Source organism: Ictidomys tridecemlineatus, chromosome 6, assembly GCF_052094955.1.
Source record: "Ictidomys tridecemlineatus isolate mIctTri1 chromosome 6, mIctTri1.hap1, whole genome shotgun sequence".
In the NCBI taxonomy this organism is placed as follows: domain Eukaryota; kingdom Metazoa; phylum Chordata; class Mammalia; order Rodentia; family Sciuridae; genus Ictidomys; species Ictidomys tridecemlineatus.
In genome coordinates, this window is record NC_135482.1 from 135,487,311 (window position 1) to 135,502,356 (window position 15,046).

The 15,046-nt window shown below is 38.7% G+C and overlaps 1 pseudogene; it reads left to right on the plus strand.

Annotated features, from left to right (window-relative positions):
* LOC110598109 (small ribosomal subunit protein eS4, X isoform-like) overlaps positions 1-11,130 on the plus strand; it is a 34,868-nt pseudogene extending 23,738 nt beyond the window's left edge.
* Positions 11,131-15,046: the final 3,916 nt, after the last annotated feature.

Consider the following 15,046-nt stretch of genomic DNA (forward strand, 5'->3'; position numbering starts at 1 on the left):
ATGTGTATATGTGTGTGAATGGGTAATGAGCATGCATGCATGTGTGTAATACATGTGGGTATTTTTGATGAAAAGTAGGTTATTCATCTGACCTTTGCCTAAGATATTTTATTAGAGTTCTGAAATGTGAAACAGTTGGAAGTCTGTTCTAATGAATCAGTATTCTCTTAACAGATGGCCGAATAAACACAATGTTTCTACCTTCCCAGAAATCATCTTAAGCACAAAATTGTTATGGTTTGTGAGAAAAGAGCAACCCTGTTTAAATGCTAGTAAACAAGGAAGCACATACCTCTCTTACCTCTGTCTGAACCTCAGAAAGAGGACCCAAGTGGGAGTTCAACTTAATGAAAAATGCATTAGGAGCTGTCCTGATGACCCAGAGGATCTATTGCTCATTTTAATCTCAGCCAACCAGGTAAATAGGCGCTGGTCCATGAACCCTGGCTCCGAACAAATCAGGGAAAACTTAATGACAGACAGTGGCTCTAAATGAGAGTTTACGCTTTCTTTCCCCACCGCCCCCCCCAGCATTTAAAACCTGCCTGTGGAAATAACAGTTAGGTTTTATGAGGACTGGAATGTATTCAAATCTGCCTTGGTGTTTGGTGTAAGAAAGTGATTAGGGAAGACAGAGCCAAGGTTGAGATAATGCTAAGAGGACAACTTTTTAAAAGCTTAATATGTATTTAGTATATATTATTTTGCATATAAACTGACATATGTAAATGTTTAAAATAATTATTTTAGGCATCTATATATGCTAGAAAAATGCAAACGAGATGATGATTTGTAAAGCACTCCACTAGCTATTGTGGAGATGACCAAGGTAATAAAGGAGTAGTATCCAGCTTGGTCAATTAATAATCTATTGTGGAATATAAACTGAGGCAGGAATATGTGACATACAAGCACATATAAGACAATTTCGTGGAGGCGCACAACTGTGAGAAGGGCAGCTGTGGTGCGTTTGAAGAGTAGGAGGTTCATCATTAGAGCCTTGATCCATGACTAAGAAATTGATAGAGCTGACTCTAGGGAAGACAAAAACTAGTTGTAACATGGTGAGTAAAGATGGGAAAATGCAGGGCCTGTTAGAATAACATAACCCATCTTTCTGGAACATATGATATCTTGAACAGGATTCCTGAACCTAAGGAGTGTTGATATCTTGGATCAGATCAATCATCAATCTCTGATGTAGGGCTTTCTGTGTATGGTAGGATATATAACAGCATCAGTGGTCTCTACACACTAGATGCCAATACCACCTTGTCTTCCCTGACCTCACCTCCCATGTTGTGACAAACAAAAATTTCTCCAGATAGTGCCAGATGCCTCCTGGCAGCTAACAGCCTCTAGTTGAGAACCACTGCTCCAGGACACTGCTATTGTCCTGTAGCCCCAGCATCAGCTGGGAGCTTGTTAGAAATGCAGAACCTCAGGTCTCACCCAGACCTACTGAAGCACTCTGCATTTTAACAAGATTCCCAGGTGACTCATGTGCACGTTAATATCTGAGAGCTACTACTTTGAGCACTAGTACAAGAAAGGGCTGTTAATCCTGGTTGGAGTGAGATCATGAAAAGATTTGAACATTTTGCTACAAACTTCGTAGCTATGCAGCTAAATTCATTTTTCCTTTCGTTGCAGATTTATTTCAGGAATACTAGACTGGAGGTTCAATATTACCTCTTTAACCTTCTTGCCTTTCTTATAACTTCAAACTCAGTATTTAGGAGAACGGCACATGCCAGCTAAAAAAAACTGTATAGTCTCTCTTGTGTCTGTAAGAATATATTCTAAACAGAAGTTACTTTGGGAGCCTGTAGGGAAACACTTTAAGAAGGAGCAGACTCTGTTCATTTTCCCCAGATATTTATTTTCCTTCCTGGAAAAGACAGTGATGGTTTCAATTCCAACAGCTGTCTTTAAAGTTTGAGAAGAGCCATGGTCTAAATATGGTAGAGTCCTAAGTCAGAAGGAAGCTGGCCAGAGAGAAAAAAAAGGAGAGAAAATTGATCCAAATCTTTTAAGCCACTGTTTTCTTTTCTTTTTACATTTCTTGTTTTTAGATATACATGAGAATAGAATATATTTGACACATTACACACACATGAAGTACAACCCATTCCAATTAGATCCCGTTCTAAAGCCACTGTTTTTCAGAGATCTCTTACTCAGATAAACGCAACTCCTAACTGACTGAGATTGCTGATGTGATGGGTGCACTGGAGGAAAGGAGACCCGTGCAGAAACTATTGTAAGAGTATGGGTGAGAAACGGGAAGAACATGGATGGAAGTGAAGAGAGGCATTGAGAACCTGCTATTCTTTGGAGGTATGATAATATTTTTGCTTATCTCTGATGTTGGGGAAGGCTATGAGGCTTATAAACCTTTAAAAGTCAAGGCAAGGAGTGGAAGCTACAGAGGTAAAAGGAAAAGAAAGGTGGGGAGATATCTCATGAAAATCGAAGAGGAAAGAGGAAAGAGACGGGGCTGGGGAGGAGGGAGTTAGGGAAAGGAGAATTTCTGGGGAATGATATTGGCCAAAATGCACTGTGTGCATGTACAGATATGTGACAATGAATCTCACCATTATACACAACTATGATGCACCTGTAAAAATATGGAAAAAAAATAAAAGAAGAGGAGTGTGCTTAGGATTCTGTGATGAGTTTGGTTTTCATGTTTAGACCCGAAGGACGAAGAAGACATCAGCTAGATGTGTATGTCCAGAAGTTGCCCATGAAGATACGATGCTTCGGGGGAGCAGATGAGAAGCAGCACTGAGGATTTACACACTGAAGGCAGGAGAAAGGGGTGATAATAAGTATCCATTGAACTGGATAGAAAACTCTATAGTAATGGGCTAGAGGCAGTTAAGGGGTTGCTGCTGAACAGGTTCCTCAGGAAGTATTTTCAGTGGTATTTAAAATGGAAAGGACTGGGAGCTGTTTTGAGAAGGTGTATCCACTCAGGGGACACATCCTTTCTGCAGTGGTCCTGTCATCAATGAGATGAGGCCTTTGCTAGTCCTCAGAAGTCAGGCTGAGGTGTGCTCCATCTTTGACAGACTCTTCTGAGTCGTGAACCTTCAGACTGTTCTTCAGCTAATGCTGTCTTGGAAATTGTGGAGCCATGGTGCATAAATACGGTCAAGAGTTATTGCCTTCTAGGAAATATTTTCATCTTTCTCTAGTCAATAGCTTTTGTATACTCCAAGGAATTCATTCCACAAAAGTCATTGTATTAAATAGCTGTACACATAGGTCATAAGCTAGATGTATTCAGGGATGGAAAGAGGGTAACACATTGAAATACCCCTGGTAGAGCTTTGTGCATATGGAAATAGGATAGATGTGATCAATATTTTAGTACTGTAGACTGCAGGGTGCCCTGGTCCTGGGTACTGCTAAAGATAGGACTCCTCATTTGTCCAAAATATTTGGGGTCTGTGTGTTTTCACTTTTTGGGGGGAACACTGTCTTAGTCTTTCCTTCTTTTTTTTTTTTGTCTACATAACTGTATTCTCTTTTAGCATTTCCCTCTTCTCTATATAAAAACCTCAAGTTTCATCCATTTTCCTCTTTTCTCAAGAAAGATGCCCATTATACCCACTGTTTCTTACTTTGTGTCCACAGTCACTTATGGGCAATTATGGAATCCCCAAAGCTGTGAAACCAGAAGTTTGTAATTTTTTAAAAAAATATGCAACTCATTTGGCTTTAAAATCTAAACTGATGTGAGGTATTATGTGGTCTTTATTCATTTCTAGAATATTGATTTTATTTGTATGGAAGAAATGTCAGTGTGTTTGTTAAGAGTGCTGCCTTATACCTTAGTAGGAGAAAGAATATTACTATCTTTTGAAAATTGGAAACATTCCAAATTCCAAAATAAATCATGTCCCAAAGTCTTTGGATGAGGGAATGTGGGCCTATCCTGTCCTCAAAATGCAGATGAGAATAGGAGGTTGTGATGAATGGGAAAGCATGATCATCATCGGCAAATGACACCCTATACTAACTGCAAAGCCTGTCAGAATCAACTGAAAAGCAAGTAGATGTAAGTAAGATCACTAAATCCAAAGAAGGGTCATGTAAGCAATTCAGCCCAGCATTAGCTTCTGGATTAATCTTGCAATTAGGAGAACTTCAGGAGCCTTGCTTAGCTCACTAAATGACTGAGATCAAATGGAGTTTAAGGACAGCTTTGCCTGGTCTTGTACTCCAAAACCAGAAGCACAGCTCCTGCCTGCATTGGGGCCAGCTCCCTACTTTGCCTTCCTGTTTCTCCCAGGCTCTTAGGGCTGGCAGATCTGACTAAAGAGCGTCTATGAGGAGGGAACCACAGCCTGCTCCCCGGACTCTCCAAGCCCAGGCCGCCTGCCTAGTCCCTTTTCTCGGGTCCCATTGACTCGCTCCCAAGCTTCTAACTGGCTGGAATCTGCTCCCTGGCATCCCTGCTCTTTTGCCTCTAATAATTGTCTGCTTGTCTCCAGCATCATGCCCCTCGTGTCATCATAACTGTCAACTTTGATCTTTTTTAGAGATGACATTCAGACAGCTTTGTTGAAATTTTACCTACAGAGTGATTGTGCAGCATGTCATAGGAACAGCCTCAACAATCACAGAGACTGGCACAGCTGTGCCTACATGCCCAGAGAAGGCATTGAGCTTTGGTGACATTTTAAATCAGAACAGTGACTAATGATGCAAATGGAACGTAAACGATGAATCATACAAAATCATTATTTGTCTCTGTACCAGGAAAAACTGAAACAGTGGGGACTGTTTAGTGGTACATTTTCAAGTCTCACAGATGAGCAGGGTCACGGAAGGAATATATCCACAGGATAGCTTCCATGTAGCAAAATCTTCTTCCTTCGTCTTCCTTTCTCCTCTTACCCCTTCCCTTCCCATCTCCCTTCCTTTCCTTCCTCCATTTCTCATTCATTAATCAGTCTTTTTATCTGAAGACAGAGTTAATAACAGTATCCTCCTAATAAAGATAGTTGCAGGGATTAAATAAGCTGAGATGTTAAGGTGTGTGTGTGTGTGTGTGTGTGTGTGTGTGTGTGTGTGTGTGTGTGGTGCATGTGCATCTCAAGTGCTTTTAGTGCTTAGCCCAGAGTAAAGTGCTTTTTCTTGTTGGAACTGACCCTGTGCCAGACCCTGTTCTGGAAGGTAGCAACACAGACATGAAAAGTCTAGAACTTAAGCATCTCCCATATTTGAGTTTTCACAGGATGTGTTATTCTTGAAGCATAAACTCTGACATGAGATGGACTGGATTTGAAAGTCATCTCCATCCTGTCACTCATTGATGATATGACCTTGGGCAAGTTGCTTAATCACTATAAATCTTGGTCTCTTCCAGTGGGGATAATAATATCAATGGCAAAATAATAATGTCTATTTTGTAGGTTTGTTATGAGAAATAAAGTTCATAAAAGCAAATGAAGTACTTCACAGAATACCCAATTAAGTAATAAATACTGAGTTCCTTTTTCCCAAGGTGCTCCTGATTATTGGTCCTAAGTTGGTCCTTGACAACTGTTTTTTTTTTTCTTCTTTCAGTTAATGGATATATTTTTAAAGTCTTTTTAGATATATATAATAGCAGAGTATATTTTGATGTATTATACATACATGAGGTATAACCTCCCGTTCTTGTGGTTGTACATGATGGAGAGTTATACTGGTTGCGTATTCATATATGAACATGGGAAAGTTATGTCGGATTCATTCTCCTGTCTTTCCTGACAAAATCTTACATTAGGACCCTCATCCTCATGGATAGGATGGAAAGAATATGAGGTTTGTAGAGCTGCTCTGCATCTGGTATCTGGGGAACTTTTTGAGTAAAATACATCTTCCCTAATATATTGCCTCCATCCTGACATCACATGGACAAGAGAGGGGCTCTGAAATAAGAGTGCCTTGTTTCAAACCTCAACTCCCACAATATCTTGTCCTGTGTCTAGTATTTATCTCACCTTTCATATTTGTTTTCCCATCTGTAACGTGGATGTAATAATAGTCCCTAATTCACATTGATGATTAAGGTCAACTAGGATAATGTAGGTAAAGAACTGAGTACCAAAAAAAAAACAAACAAACATGCCTAATGTGCAGTTGATATTAAGTTGGCAATAGTTATGTTGTTTGTTTTTATTAGTATTTGAGTCTGTATTTGGGAAAGAACTTGCACACCTGGATTTCTGAGGCTTTCCACACTCACTTTACTTTTATTTTATTAAATTTAAAAATTATTTTATAATTTATCTTAATTTTTAGTAACTTTTTTTTCTTGTTTCAATAGGAACCTATGTTCATCACTGCACAAAATCTCAGAATATTCTCTTTCCTCTTAGCTAACTGCATCCCTGGGCATTCTGGGAGTCACGGGAGGTAAGCTGTTTCATGACAGCTGTACATGCTTGCCTAGCATTAGTTGGTGTTACGGCTTGGATCTAGAATGCCCCCCATCCCACAAAGACTCATGTGTTAAAGGGTTGGTCACCAGCTGACTGCACTATTGGGAAGTGACAAAAATTTTAGAAGGTGGGACGGTGTCTAGCTGCAGCAAGCCGTTCATTTGGGTGATGTCATTGAAGGCGCCATATCGTGTCCCTGGCCCCTTCTTCTCTCTCTGCTTCTTGACCATCATGTGGTGAACAGCTTTTCTCAGCCATGTGCCACCCACCATGATGTTCTGCCTCTCAAAGATCCAAAGCAACAGGGCTGAGTGACCATGGACTAAAGTCTCTGAAGCAATGAGTCCAAATATATCTTTCTTCTTTTAAGTTGATTTATCTCCAGCATTTTGTCAGTGATAGAAAGCTAACATTTTGTATGTAGCCTCATAAGGAATATCACCAAGAATCATATGTTACCCCATAACTGATTGTCTTCAGAGCAAGCATACACTTGGATAACTAAGTATACATTTTCTACTTTGGGACTGTAGTTTTTAAGTTTAAGTTTTTTTTTTTTTTTTTAAGTTTTTAAAAAAGCTTTTTAAGTCAGATTCAGAGATAGACAAATGTGATCAGGGAGAACGGATCTATATGGTCTGCCATTGTCCTGGTTTATTTCTAGCATGATTGCACACTAAGCAATGGTGATGCTGCCAGCAGCTACCATTTATTAAGCATCAGGCACTTCCCATGCATCAGCTCATTTGTTCCAGAGAGCAACTCTGAGAAGTCTGAGAAGTCTGTATTGGTTTCCTCTCTTAGCCACGAGAAAACTAGATCCAGATTAAACAGCTTGTCCACGTTCACAAAATTCAAACTAATCTCAATATGCCTTAAAAGTTGTTTAAACTACAATGTGGTAGTTAGAACAGATTTAAGCAAATAAATAAAGAACAATGCCAGATGCAGTGGCACATGCCAGTCGTCCCAGCAGCTCAGGAGACTGACAGGAGGATCACGAGTTTCATGCCAACCTCAGCAACTGTAAGGCACTAAGCAACTCAGTGAGACCCTGTCTTTAAATAAAATACAAAATAGGGGTGGGGATGTGACTCAGTGGACAAGTGCCTCTGAGTTCAATCCCAGGTACACCTCGCCACCCCCCCAAAAAAAAGAATAAAAAATTTTTCAACAATAATCTTTACTGAAGGGAAATAAATATTCTAGGAACACAAAGAATAAAAACACAAAATTGTAACGTTAAACTATAGCTAAAGCTTACTTTTCTCAACCTCCAAGCCTTATTCCAACCCATACAGATATTTTAAAATCTAATCCAGCTGGGCACAGTGACTCATGACTGTAATCCCAACAGGTGGGGAGGCTGAGGCAGGAGGATTGCAAGTTAAAGCCAGCGTAACAACTTAGGCCCTAAGCAGCATGTGAGACCATGTCTCAAAATAAAAAAATGAAAAGGGCTGAGTTCAATCTCTAGTACCCACCTCAAAAAAGAAAAAAAAAAAAGAAAGAAAAAGAAAAAGAAAGAAAAGAAAAAAATTAATCTAGTAAGCCAGAGCAGTTCATAAGACTTTGACCTCATTAAATTGTCAGGTAGATGAAGCTTATAATAAACAAACAGACAAGAGCAACCTAAAAATTGCACACAAAGAGCTTTGGAAACATCTGAATACAAATCACTTTCTAAATGTAGGATGCTCTTATCATTGATTGTACAAGAAAACAGAACCTTAGACCTTCCTAGCATAGCAGTAATAATGAAGGAAAGCCCTTATGCTCAAAGTGATTAAAGCATTTAACTCACAAAATGAGCACGGGGGAGAAAATCTCGTCTCCATTTTTCTCAGTGTTATGACACACAATGAATAGAATCTCCCTCAGGTTTTGCTAAACATCCAAGCTCTTTACTTTTCACTATTTTATTCATTTGAATTCACCTTGGATTTACTAAAGAGAGAGAGAGAAAAAAAAGACCTCACAATAAATGAGAAGGTGTAGTTAACAAGGTACGTTAGTGGTTCTTCATAAAATCCATGTGGTGGTAAAGCGAACATCATCCTACCCTCAAGTTACACTGTTTGGTGGCCAAGGGTTTTATGAGGTGAGAGGAAGTGAATTCATCATTAAAAGATAACTAATTAAAATTAAAGATGGAATAGGCCCTTCACCTTAAGTTATGCTCACACGATATCTCACCGTTCTTGCTTCACATTCAAAGCATTTTAGAAAAAAGAAGATAGTAACTACAAAGTCGGCTACAGAATTTACCAGGGTGATATGCCTTCAAGTCGTCAGTGGAAGTAGGTGAGAGGTGACCGGCTGAAGGGAAATGCACTCTTCTTGTTCTCTCCCCATTACACCTTAGATGTCATGGATATCTTGGCATCTATTTACATTTTCAGTTTCAGCACTCTCAAGCAATACTAATGGCCTCGATGTACACCATATACACACTTAGAACATTTTGCTGAAAATTATATTTGAGATTGCTTTCCTTTTAATAAAAATAAAGCATCACTATTTAGCAAATGTACCAAAGGGGGAAAAAATGACAATGTTTGCAGTTCTGTAATCAAATAAGCAATGTGTTCATCTAGGTTGTCAAAAGACAAGATTAGAACAGATTTAGCCATAGATTTAATTGGCTTTTATTCTGGATTTATGAATTGGAACAATCTCACTTCTATAAAATGGAAGGGAGTTTCCACTGGTCAATGGCAGAACAGTGGGTTTTCTAAGGTGGCGACACGGAAACAGAACAATACAAAGAAGCTTGTTGGTTAATGCCCAGTTAGTTCATGTTAATCTTTTAATATAAAGGTTAAAGCAGAGGTTTTACTATAAAGGTTAAATACAAAGGTTAAAGCATAATTAATTCCTAATTATACTGACTATGGTAGAGTGGAATCTCCTATTTTCAGGAAAAACTGGTCTGTTTGAGGATCCCTCTGCTTCCTTTAAATTTGGTTATGTGGAATTTTAACATGAATGATTTCATTTTGGTTTATTCTTTTCTTTTGGAGCTTGATAGAAGAGCTTAGCTAAAAAACAATGGCCTTCCGTAATTTTTTCTTTTGCAATGTATCTCTAAAATAATAAAAAGCAAAATTTTCCAAATATATGCCAATTTTTTGCTTTTTCTTCCTTTTCTTATCCTTCTTCTTCTTCTTCTTTTGTATTGTACATTTTAAATTTTCCAGGTCAGGAACTATATCTGCCATTGTCATCATGGAGAACCCAGAATCTAGTACAGTGTCTGTACTACATGCTCAATGAACACTTTTGTTTTTTGCATAAATAAATATGTTAGGGACTTTCCATATCATTACATATCTTATAGCATCTTTTTAATGACGTGTAGCATTCCATACTATGAATGTATTGTGATTTATTTAGCTTTTTTTTTTTGCTTACCTAGGCTATCATTGATTTTTTTACTATTGTAAATGAAAGGAAATATTCATGCAGCAAAATATTTTCTTAGAAATTCCTTTTGACTCTTGGAATTGTTGGTACAAAAAATAAGTAAAGAAGAAACACTATAATTGTCAAAAAACCAGTAAACATATTTAAATATTTCACATTGGCATATATATGCGTGTGTGTATATGTGTGTATATATGTGTGTGTGTGTGTGTGTGTGTGTATGTATATGTGTATATGTGTGTGTGCTTGTGCATATGTGTGGGTATATTTTTCCATACTTTGTGACTTGTAGGTCTTTAAGGACAACAAGTATGAGAGAAAAATCTATTCCTTTATGAGACTTTTTTTCTCAAGTATACATTTTATGAAAAAAGTTATATATCTCCAAATTTTCAAACTGTAAAGACTATTGGTATTATCCTCTTTTAATTGTCAAGAGTCAATAGTAACAAGTGTCAAAGATACTCTTTTTCTTCTTTCCTTACCTAGCATAACCTTGGCTTGTGGTCTCAAGAAGCATTTGAAATAGGTAACAGCTTCAAAGTCATGGAAGTTGCATAAATGACTGACATATTTGTTCTTTGAGTACCCGCCAGTCCCCACAAGCTAAGAGAATGTCTTCCTCTCATCATTTTTCTACGGGTCAGACCTAAGAATGACCTGTCAGGAGATGAAGATCTGCATGCAGTAGTTCATTAAGATTGATAGCAAAGTCCAAACTGATATATGCACTCCCCCCCACCTGGTTTCATGGATGTCTGCAGGGACAAGACTGAAGAGAATTGCTTCTGATCTAGTACAGCAAAGGGTTACTTTGTTGTTCATCATTGTTCATCATCTTACACCCAAGGAAGCCAAGCACAAGTTGTGCAAAGTGAGAAAGCTCTTGTGGGCACAGAAAGAATCCCTTATCTTGTGATCCAGGATGCTCACAACATTCACTTCCCTGATACCCTCCTCAAAGTGAATGACACCATTCAAATGGATTTGGAGCAAGACTTCTGATTTCAAATTTGACACTGGCAATCTGTGTATGATACCAGAGGTGCAAGTAACTTGGGAAGAGAGAGACATCCTGGCTCTTTTGATATGGTTCATGTGAAAGATGCCAGTGGAACAGCTTTGCTGCCCAGCTCTCCAACATTTTAATTGTTGGCAAAGTCAACAAAATATGGATTTCTTTTTTTGAAGAAAAAGAATTCATTTTACCATTGCTGAAGAGAGAGACAAGAGAGTGGTGGCCAAACAGAGTGGTGGGTGAGATGGTTTCTAGTTGACATGTTGGAGGTCTCTGTTCTTAGTTAAAAAAAAATATATAGATAGATTGAATAGATACTCTCTAGCCACTGAAAGCCAAACTCCTTTGTCAGGATAAATGAAATTTCAGGAGGCGAAAACATTTTGTTGAATGGTGATCAGTAACTCATCCCAAATCTCATTTAAGAAAGTAAATACAGCTGGAGCAATAATGCATGTCCTAGAGGTGTCAGGCGAGAAAAGATTTAACACCACACAATAAACTATAAATAAACAAGATAATTCTGAAGAACCACTGCACATTCATTTGTGTCAAATAAGGAATTTGGAAATAAGATAGCCACCAACCAGCAACTGTGGTGATAGTAACATTTCAGAATTCATTAGTGGAGAAAGAAAATTCATGATCAAGAAATAAAAATAAAGGAATTTTCCAATCATCTTTTGATTCTATAAGATGATGTAATTCACCCTCTTGAATATGACCCTTTAAATGTGTGAAGCAAGCGAATGTTGTATAATTCAAGCATTTCCTGAAGTCCATGAAAGCAACTCACTTAAGCTTTCAAGTTGCATATAAAATGGCACTAAACAGTTTCATTTTTTAAAGCATGAAAAAGGAAAAAACCACTGAAGTTTAATAAAAAAAATCTGTGATAGTGAATTAAGATAATGTCAAAAAAGGAAGGATCCTGTGGAGCTGAGAAAGCCAATCCTGATATGTGTTCAGAAACAGTAAGAACAAGGTCCTGAGAGAGATGTCCAATTATAAGGTCACCTGGGTACTTGCTAAAAAGTACCTTGAAAGAAGTTATATTGCAGGTACAGTGAAGCAGGGTCTCTAGGGAGTGGCCTCAGAAGCCTTAGTTTTATCAGTCACCATGATTTTTATTTTTTTAATATCTAGGACATTGGAGACCCTTCATGGAAGAGGGTTCTTGTGTGATATAGTGCAGCACTGGAGGATTGGGAAAGAGGCTTGGTTGTAAGGAAGAGGAGATTAAAAGGCCATTTGACATTACTGATTAAACCAAGGACCTTATTCAAAGTACCTAGCATAATATCTGGCACAATATAATATTAATGTCAGTGTAGAAGAATCACATTTGAATGCTACACTCAGATGTGCAAAGAAAGCATCTTCTTTATCTTCCTTATGAAAGTGATAAAGGAGTAATAGAGAAAAAGAATTGAGTAAAGCCCAGTACATCCAATATACTTTGTTAATTTAAATAATCTAAGTGTCTCCCTCTCTCTCTCTCTTTTTAAATAAAATCTCATTTAAGAGGATTTTTCTCTTTCTTGTTGTGCTTCTTCCCAGAGGAGCATCTGATTGGGAGAGAATGGCTCATTCCTGGGAAGAAGTCATATAAGAGACTTGGGGAGCTCCGAACAGGTGTAGCTTGATACACAGTGGGTGAGGACTGGAACAGATTCAAGTGACAGACCAATGTCCTAATTTTACAGATGTTTAAGTCAATGCCCCGATGTGCTACGTGTTTCTGTATGAATTACATTGCTCATGAGAGAAAGGCTTGGGACTTAGTCACACCCACAGAGGGTCTACTTTTTAATCCAGGGCAGATTCACAGTGCACCATCTTTAAAGGCAATTTCACCCACAAGGATTGCATTTATGAACTCCCATTTTTTACCCCAAATACAAGTTGCAGAATCACATCGGTTACACATCCACATTTTTACATAATACCATATTAATGACTGTTGTATTCTGCTACCTTTCCTATCCCCTACTATCCCCCCTCCCCTTCCTTCTCATTTTCCCTCTCTACCCCATCTGCTGTTGTTTTAAAAAGGCTTTGTTCCCAGGTGGTGATATTGGGAAGCAGTGGGACTTTTAGAAGGTGAGGACCTACTTGGATTTCCTTAGAGAGGGTATTCCCTGAAAGTGGTTGTAGGGCCCAGCCTTTTTCTCTTTGGTTTCTGGATCATGAGTTAAGCAGTTCATTCTACAGAATCTCCCATCATTCTGTGCCATCCTCATCAGAGGCCCAAAGCAATGGGGCTGCCTGATCTTAGACTTAAATCTCCAGAACTATGGCCCCAAATAATCTTTTTCTCCTGATACGTTAGTTATCTTAGGTATTTTGTTATAGTAATGAGAAACTGACTAACACAAGCAACATTAGCTTCTATAATAGATAACTTCTGAAACAGTCTAATATGAATGTGTATCCTCTTTCCTTTCTGTTTTATGTTTTTGCCATCCTGCAGGGGAAGGGTTCCCTCATTTTTCTAAGTTCACGGCACTCTTAGCCCTGTAATTTTTTCACAGTAGTCCTAAGCCACAAAAATACCTATTAGTTCTGTTGATGGAATAGATCAGCTCTAAAATGTAGTAAGTGTCTTATGTTCTGAAATATTTCACTTCTGATTTGGGGATACTTTTTTCTAAACAGCATCCCCAAATCAGAAGTGAAATATTTTTATTATTACTACAAGAATAATGTACCAATTGGAAAGAGTGTGTCCATTGAGTACTACACAGCTTCTCCAACCTTGAGATCAGATTGGATACCACCCAACTTCATTTCCTGTTCTGTATTGATTTTTACATTTCACTTTCTCTTTTTCAGCAAGCACAATGTTAAGAAACTCTGGAAAGAAATGTAATGTAATGTTGGAACTGAGGATTACCTTGAGCTAGTACTGTATGTAATACAGTTTGTCACTGACTTCCAATGGTTGGATTTAGGAATTTTTGGCTTTATGATTATGGAAAGAGGATACACATTCAGTCATACTTCCTATTTTGAGTTTCGATCTTTTCCCTGGTTCGTGTTAGCTCTTGTGGTGCTGGGTAGTGGAAGCAACCTGAAACTCCCAGTCATTCCAGTGATCCAGAGGGTGAACCACCCATCCTCCACACTGTGCTGTGTCGCTGCTAAGCCACCATATTTGGAAGGTTAGATGTACTCCATGCATTTTTGACTTACAACATTTTCAACTTGTGATGGCTTTATAGGGACGTAATCGCACTGAAAGTCTAACAGCATCTGTATTTGATAGATGTAGTGTTTCCCTGGAAAATACACAGTATCTCAGGATAACACTGTGAATTTGCTGCAGTCCCTTGGGGTGCCCAACATACTCTTTAGGAACTTTAGTTCTTAAGCTTGGAGTTATTGCTTTCCAGCTGAGAGATGTGGAAAATGAGAAACGAGAGTCATCTATGGGAGATGTCTACGTGTGGAAGTGGCACACATCACTTTGGCTTCTTGTTCCTTAGCTGTGCCTGGTTTGCTTCCTCGGTGACATGTTTTGCTGTGGTAAGTACCTGGAGTGTACTCCCGCTTTCCACCGAGAATGTGACATCACATCTTATGGGGCTCTATGGATGGCCGTTCACCTAAAACCCAAGAGGTTAACAGAGATCTGAACGTTTATGCCATAAACATAGCAGGAATGAACTGTGGACCGCTCCTCTGAAGACTGTGTTTGAATAGCCAGGCTGCACTCCTGTCAACTACTCAGAAGACCAAAAACTCTGGCTGCAATGGGGCCACATCTTGATAGCCTTTCAGCTGCCCTTCGAAGCCTTGTCCTCCAACACCAGTGCCGGCCTCCAGTGTCAAGGGACCTTGTGTGTCCTCAAGTATCTATGCTGCATTGATCACACCAGTCTCCCGTGAGAACCACACTTATAAATGTATGTCTCAAACTTTAATTAGACTTTACTCCCCTCAGAGGCCTGCTTTTAACCTAATTGAGCAACTAGATTTAATAATTTAGAACTCACTCATGACGTGGTTAACGTACCTCATCTGTGGAATGTATTCCCTGTGAGGTTTGTTCTCATTATTCTCCCCCTCTTTATGCATTTGTGAGTCAAAAAGGGGGAAATAAACGCTATGGCACTGAGTCATATGATTTGTCAACTCATACTGTGATCATCTTGTA